General features: G+C 39.2%; 1 pseudogene across 1 annotated transcript; it reads right to left on the bottom strand.

Moving 5' to 3' along the window:
* Positions 1–6,091: 6,091 nt before the first annotated feature.
* On the bottom strand, positions 6,092–7,352 carry LOC306899810 (putative nuclease HARBI1; annotated as a pseudogene). Its single transcript has 2 exons — positions 6,361–7,352; positions 6,092–6,102 (listed from the first exon to the last, which is right to left on the bottom strand). The product of its transcript is annotated as a putative nuclease HARBI1 (transcript).
* Between the last annotated feature and the right edge of the window lie 920 nt (positions 7,353–8,272).

Raw genomic sequence — 8,272 nt, 5'->3', positions numbered from 1 at the left:
GAAATAAGAGAATCAGGTTGACTTCATGAGGATTGAGGAGTAGACCCCTGCTAATAACATTTCCTTCTCATTTCATGATTTTTTCTCTCTTCTTCAAAACACATCACTTATTTGTATTGCTACTTCATTTATTTTCTTCTCGTGCCTTGCTTCATGCCTGTTTACTTGCATCAATCAGTGCCATTATAAAGTAGCCTATATGAAGACTTTGGTTCCAAAATGAGATAACTCCGTTCATAAAACATTTCTAAAGGCATGTTTTTTATTACGTTATCACGTTTTTGTTGTGTTTTATTGTGTTATCTAGCTTTATTTTTGGAGTTACTATTGCTTAAATCCCTCAATCCCTTCATAATAATATCTTGTTCAATATGTACACGATATACAGGCTAAATATATATATATATATATATATACATATGTATGTATATTAGTTCAAGAAAGTTACTTCAAGAGTTGGATGGCAAAGTGAGTATGCAGAATAAATCTTTCTTTAAGGCACTCCCTAAGAAACTGTGGTCTGAGATCAGCCTGTGTGCTCGAACCTAAAGAATTAATTCATTCAGCAGCTAAAACCCATTAGGAAACCTTTACAACTGTCAACGGTTATCAAACAACGCCCTCGACTGGCGAAGGGGTGCAAACGTTCAATTGAAAGGAGAAGACAAATCAGATTCTCATTTTCTTTACAGAAGTAAAAGCCAGTATAAAAAGAGTTTAAAAGTACTTACTGAATTGATGAATGACACTCCTAAAAGTGCCACACAAACACACATAACCGAATATTGATTAGCGTTGTATGAACAACAGACTGTAATAAATATGAATAAGAGACTGTAATAAATATGATTTTAATTTTTATTAATAAATAATTGTTAGGAACGATCGAAGAAGTGATGACGACGTCTAGTGGTAGAGGTCATCTTGTGGTAAAAGCCATGCGTTTATCAAAAAGAAGATATCTCATGACAATTTCACATCACCCCCCAAGCGTTGCATTTGCGAAAGAGCATAAACGAGTATATACTGTAGCTCCGAAACAGGATTGGTAATATCATGCAACGTTGTTTTCCTTACACTAGATGTCCTAAAAGCCCCGTTTCACATCGAACAGAGAGTTTGCTTTTTCAAATGTGTACATCAAGTCCCGTTGATTTCATTGATTAGGTGGTGAAAAGAATGACGACACGATATAAGCAAAAGCTCTTTATTTGGAGGCAAACAATCTGTGAATGACCGATTCAAATATTGCTTGGAGCACCGCCATTGGCTGTTGTTTTGCATAATTAATGAGCTAGGTCTGGAAATGTCATTCTGTGACTACTCGTTTATAAATATCATTGTGTTTCGAGTTCCGTTTTCAACAAAAGTGTGTACAATAAAAACGCTCTGTCAGACTCGTGTTCTCAACGTTAAACGTGAATGTAAATTTCATCACCAACCGTCGTCGGTTGGAGCGTCGCCAGTATGCCGTATAAAAGCAGTCGCGACACCAGCTGGTTGCCACGGTGATCTATCGCCTTGCCCAAGCCAACATGCTACTAGAGTCGCTCGTCAGGGCGCGCTGGGTCTCTGCGCTCGGACAACGGGCTGATGCCGTCGGCGAGCATCAGCTTTTGTTTCTTTTGTACGTCTACAAGAGACACACGTTAATGTGAGAGCTTTACTTGTGTACACATCCATGTGCATCAGAAGAGATGACCTGCATATGCGACACCACACCGACGGCAGGAAGTGAACCCGTCCCACCGGAAGTGCTCCTAAAATCAACATTAGGATTTACATAACAATTGATAAAATCACAAATGTCACACCAAAATGTAACTGTGAAAGAGCAGTTCCAAAATAAATGTAAAGTGGACTCAGGTTTTTCTGAACAGAAAGAACAGAGGGTATCAATGCCAATCTTAAGTCTTTTGAGAAAGCATTTAGACCTGTGTAAAACCTGTGAATTCATTTAAAGGTGATTTCTCTCGCTTTTTTACTATCACTGGCTGAAATATTAATGTTACTTTTAGAAATAAGAGCATCTGGTTGACTTCATGAGGATTGAGGAGTAGACCCCTGCTAATAACATTTCCTTCTCATTTCATGATTTTTTCTCTCTTCTTCAAAACACATCACTTATTTGTATTGCTACTTCATTTATTTTCTTCTCGTGCCTCGCTTCATGCCTGTTTACTTGCATCAATCAGTACCATTATAAAGTAGCCTATATGAAGACTTTGGTTCCAAAATGAGATAACTCCGTTCATAAAACATTTCTAAAGGCATGTTTTTTATTACGTTATCACGTTTTTGTTGTGTTTTATTGTGTTATCTAGCTTTATTTTTGGAGTTACTATTGCTTAAATCCCTCAATCCCTTCATAATAATATCTTGTTCAATATGTACACGATATACAGGCTAAATATATATATATATATATATATATATATATACATATGTATATATATATATATATACATATGTATGTATATTAGTTCAAGAAAGTTATTTCAAGAGTTGGATGGCAAAGTGAGTATGCAGAATAAATCTTTCTTTAAGGCACTCCCTAAGAAACTGTGGTCTGAGATCAGCCTGTGTGCTCGAACCTAAAGAATTAATTCATTCAGCAGCTAAAACCCATTAGGAAACCTTTACAACTGTCAACGGTTATCAAACAACGCCCTCTACTGGCGAAGGGGTGCAAACGTTCAATTGAAAGGAGAAGACAAATCAGATTCTCATTTTCTTTACAGAAGTAAAAGCCAGTATAAAAAGAGTTTAAAAGTACTTACTGAATTGATGAATGACACTCCTAAAAGTGCCACACAAACACACATAACCGAATATTGATTAGCGTTGTATGAACAACAGACTGTAATAAATATGAATAAGAGACTGTAATAAATATGATTTTAATTTTTATTAATAAATAATTGTTAGGAACGATCGAAGAAGTGATGACGACGTCTAGTGGTAGAGGTCATCTTGTGGTAAAAGCCATGCGTTTATCAAAAAGAAGATATCTCATGACAATTTCACATCACCCCCCAAGCGTTGCATTTGCGAAAGAGCATAAACGAGTATATACTGTAGCTCCGAAACAGGATTGGTAATATCATGCAACGTTGTTTTCCTTACACTAGATGTCCTAAAAGCCCCGTTTCACATCGAACAGAGAGTTTGCTTTTACAAATGTGTACATCAAGTCCCGTTGATTTCATTGATTAGGTGGTGAAAAGAATGACGACACGATATAAGCAAAAGCTCTTTATTTGGAGGCAAACAATCTGTGAATGACCGATTCAAATATTGCTTGGAGCACCGCCATTGGCTGTTGTTTTGCATAATTAATGAGCTAGGTCTGGAAATGTCATTCTGTGACTACTCGTTTATAAATATCATTGTGTTTCGAGTTCCGTTTTCAACAAAAGTGTCTACAATAAAAACGCTCTGTCTGACTCGTGTTCTCAACGTTAAACGTGAATGTAAATTTCATCACCAACCGTCGTCGGTTGGAGCGTCGCCAGTATGCCGTATAAAAGCAGTCGCGACACCAGCTGGTTGCCACGGTGATCTATCGCCTTGCCCAAGCCAACATGCTACTAGAGTCGCTCGTCAGGGCGCGCTGGGTCTCTGCGCTCGGACAACGGGCTGATGCCGTCGGCGAGCATCAGCTTTTGTTTCTTTTGTACGTCTACAAGAGACACACGTTAATGTGAGAGCTTTACTTGTGTACACATCCATGTGCATCAGAAGAGATGACCTGCATATGCGACACCACACCGACGGCAGGAAGTGAACCCGTCCCACCGGAAGTGCTCCTAAAATCAACATTAGGATTTACATAACAATTGATAAAATCACAAATGTCACACCAAAATGTAACTGTGAAAGAGCAGTTCCAAAATAAATGTAAAGTGGACTCAGGTTTTTCTGAACAGAAAGAACAGAGTTGTATCAATGCCATTCTTAAGTCTTTTGAGAAAGCATTTAGACCTGTGTAAAACCTGTGAATTCATTTAAAGGTGATTTCTCTCGCTTTTTTACTATCACTGGCTGAAATATTAATGTTACTTTTAGAAATAAGAGAATCAGGTTGACCTTATGAGGATTGAGGAGTAGACCCCTGCCAATAACATTTCCTTCTCATTTCATGATTTTTTCTCTCTTCTTCAAAACACATCACTTATTTGTATTGCTACTTCATTTATTTTCTTCTAGTGCCTTGCTTCATGCCTGTTTACTTGCATCAATCAGTGCCATTATAAAGTAGCCTATATGAAGACTTTGGTTCCAAAATGAGATAACTCCGTTCATAAAACATTTCTAAAGGCATGTTTTTTATTACGTTATCACGTTTTTGTTGTGTTTTATTGTTATTCTGCCCTCGCATGTACGACGTCTGATTTGTACAGCTAGACAGATAGTTAACAGCAATGAAGAGAAACTCCAGACTTCTTATTGAGGAATGATGTTTTATCTTTTGAACTCTTTTCTTCCTCAGTTTTATTTCTTAGTGTTTTCTCCATTTAAGTCTGTAAGAATGAAATAATAAACAGAAAATAACATTACAAAAGTGTAACATCTGAAGTGTCTCTTACACAATACACATGAATTACCCAGTAACTCTCTATACAGTATACAGCATTCTCTATATCAACACTTTCACACAATAAACTACAGGTGTCCTTAATGTATAGTAATAAAACAAACATCCGCAATATCACCAAACTACCTGTTAGACTGTTACATGTATAATATATATACGAATCAACAGATGTAAATAAATCAACTACTAAAGGCGGGCGTACACGGTGCGATTTTTGCTGTCGTACGAGTTCGCATTTTTTTCAATCGTGTGGATTTTTTTCAATCGTGTGGAAATCGTGTATGCTCGTATGGTCGCGGCTCGTATCAAGTGCGAGGAATTACGATCCGAGCAGAGTGCCTTACGAGCACTTCCCGACCTCCCGAACATTTTTAAACATGTCTAAAAAGTTCGTGAGCTATCGGTTTGAATTCGTGACATGTGTGCGGTTGAACGAGCCGATTTGTTGATCTATCTGAAGTTGACCAATCACGAACTAGGAAACCACAGAAGAAGATAGACTATTGAAAAAGAGGATAAACTCGCCGAACTCTGGCAGGAACAGCGAGCGCTGTATGATGTTTCCAGCAGCGTGTACCATGACAGGGTCATCCGTGATGATATTTTACAGCGGATTTAAACATATAACAAAAGGCCTAAAGGCAGTTTTTTGCATCATGCTGACTCTGCATCACTTTTCTCCCACAATACAATATGTAGGCTATTCCATATCAAACATTTGGCCTGTAAAATCAGTATGTATACAATTATTATACCTAGACTATCCAGCAATAACATTTGTTCAAAAAATATATAAAAACGACGTTGCTATATGCACAAACTTGCGTGACACGCTATGGTTATATACTTTGCTATATCTTCCACGACCACATCAAAGCATGCGCACACAGATACACGGCTGTTTTTGAAGAACTGAAAGTCCATGCTTTTCTCTGCTCTTCAGCCAAACTCTTTGCCATGCCCTTCTTTTTCTTTAATTTTTTATTCTTTCGCAAGCCATTGCTGCCACAAAAAAAGCAAATCTTCCTCTGACTCCATGTTTTTGGCGCGGAACTTTGTGCGATTGCTTCGGAAATCGGCAGGGCCCAGTTTTTCAAAAGTAATCCACTAGGATTTTGGATAACGGATTGGATCAAATCTTGAAAATGTGTTTTTCAAAAAGAAAAAACGGATCACATAATCGGATTAGATCACGTAATCCAATTTTGGTTTTGATCCTGATCAAACCTTTAGTTTGGGTTTTTCAGAACTTTTTTGTAGGATTTGGATCACTTTGATCCAAAAAATCTGGATTAAATTGATCCCATCAGAAGGGTGGATTCAGCGTGGATTTCATGCCCAAAATGTAATGAAAACTTTAAAAAAGTATCAAATAATACTATATTTGGATCATGCAGAATTTTACAAGATATCCTATTTATTCATAAGGTTTTATTTTTATTTGTTCATCCGTCAGGCTACAGTGATTAGGTAGGCTTTAACATATTCAGCCTTTCAGTAAAGGCCTACAGCAAAGTAGAAAGAGTTTGTCCAAACAGCTGTCAAAATTGACCAAAAACAATAAATTTTATTCTGTCACTAATTGATGTATATATATATATCACAATCAAAATTATTTTTGTTTTTAGAATATTTATTAGTGATGCATGCAATGATTACAGAATAACCAAAAAAATGCAAAGAATGGCAATCACAATGATTTTTGAAATACAAAACAAATCCAAATCAGAAATAGTGTCTAACTATTGTGTCCCTTGTTGCACGTCCTCTTTGCTCGTTCTGGCAGAATGCAGGCGGTTGGTTAGTGTCTCCAAGGGGCTCAGGTGCATCATTGTCAGCACAGAGAGGGACATTGCGCTTAGTAGCGATGTTGTGCAGGACAATACAGGCAAGGGTTATGTTGCATGCTTTCTGTGGTTCCGCTCTCAGGTAGATAAGGCATGCAAAGCGCCTCTTAAGAACTCCATTTAAAACGCTCAATTGCACATCTTGCTCTGCAATGAGCAGTGTTGAAGCGTGCCTGCGCCAGTGTATTTGCTGTTAGAAAAGGAGTCATCAGCCATGGTAGGAGTGGGTAGGCACTGTCTCCTAATATTATGCCATCCGGTCGGTTGGTTTGGAGGTCTCTATATAGAGCGCTCTCCCTCAGGATGCGTGCATCATGGACAGACCCAGGCCACTTGACAACGCAGTTGGTGATGATGAGGTCAGCATCACACACAAGTTGGACATTGATGCTGTGCCTGCCCTTTCTGTTTATAAACTCCCATTCATTCTCACAAGGTGCTTGTACATGCACATGTGTGCAGTCGATTGCTCCAATAGTATTGGGCATATTCCCCAAAAGAAAAAAGCTGCGCTTGGCCTGGGCAATCTGGTTGTCCTTTGGAAAAGAAACAAATTCATTGACCAGGCTGGCCAGTGCGATTGACACATCTCTCACCACATCACACACAGCTGATTTCACCACTCCCATATAGTCACCAACAACTTGATAGAAAGTCCCACATGCATAAAATCGGAGCGCAATGAGGATCTGGTCTTCCACAGACAGACCGTGACTCCTTTGGGTTCTGTGTTGAAGTTTTGGCCTGAGAAGGTTTACAAGGTACTCTATATCAGCCTTCCCAAAGCGAAACCGGACATACAGCTCCTCAGTGGTGTATTGCTCCAGTGGCTTGGTACGTTCAACATACACCCTTTGACGGTATCCTCTCCTGGCAAAGTGGTGGTGGCGGTGGACAACACCGGCCATTTCACTGTCTCTCTGTGAATCCTCTGAGAAAGGCTGATTTATATGGCTGTGTAGTTGGTCTTTTCAAACCCACCTAGAGGGTGTTCGGTGCAATTATGGAGCAATAGTGGGAAGTTTTAATTCTGCTAAGGATACCAACAAAAAGAAAAATGATGTTTGGATTTTAATCACAGAAAATGTGAATGCCATAGGGTCTGGCCAGAAGAGGACCACAGACCAAATCAAATGGCGGTGGAAGAATCTTAAGGCCAGGGCAACAAAGGACCATGCTGAAGCCAAAAACCCACAAACAGGCAACAAGCCATTTAAGAGGGGAGATTACACAGATGTGGTCCTCGACATCATTGGAGGTGAGAAGTCGCAAGCTCTCCATGGTTTTCAAGGTGTTGTAGGGGATGGCAAGCCTTGGATTGAGGAGGAGAATCTGCCAGTTCCTCCTGAGGCTGATCCAGAGAGCGTATTTATATTGAATCTCAGCTCTGTTCCTGAGGAAGAAGCTGGATCCTCATTGGTTGAGCCAGTGGTAGTTGCCACAGGATCTCAGAGGAAAGGCTTGAAGTGCCCTTCATCAAACAAAGATGATGATTACAAGGCACTTCTGCAAAAAGAGACTGAAAGGGCAGAAGCACAGCTTCGTCTGGCAGAGGAACAACTGACTCTGACCAAACTGCAGCAAACCAAGGCTAGACTTGAGATCCGCATCCTAAAGGCTACGCTCAGACAAGCTGGTCTCTCCACATCAGATGAGGAAGTCTGAAATTATTGTGTAGTATTTGACAGTAAGTCTTTTTTTTATTCAATATATCTGTACTTGATACTTGTTATAAATATCCTCAATGTACAGTGTTTGTGTTGTAGGTGTCAGATAAGCGGACTGCAGGAAGAGGATGGGGTGGGGTTTTTCTTGTTTTTAGTTTTTT

The sequence above is a fragment of the Barbatula barbatula genome, assembly GCF_947034865.1.
Source record: "Barbatula barbatula genome assembly, chromosome: 10".
Taxonomy (NCBI): Eukaryota; Metazoa; Chordata; class Actinopteri; order Cypriniformes; family Nemacheilidae; genus Barbatula; species Barbatula barbatula.
This window is presented reverse-complemented; position numbering and strand designations above follow the sequence as displayed.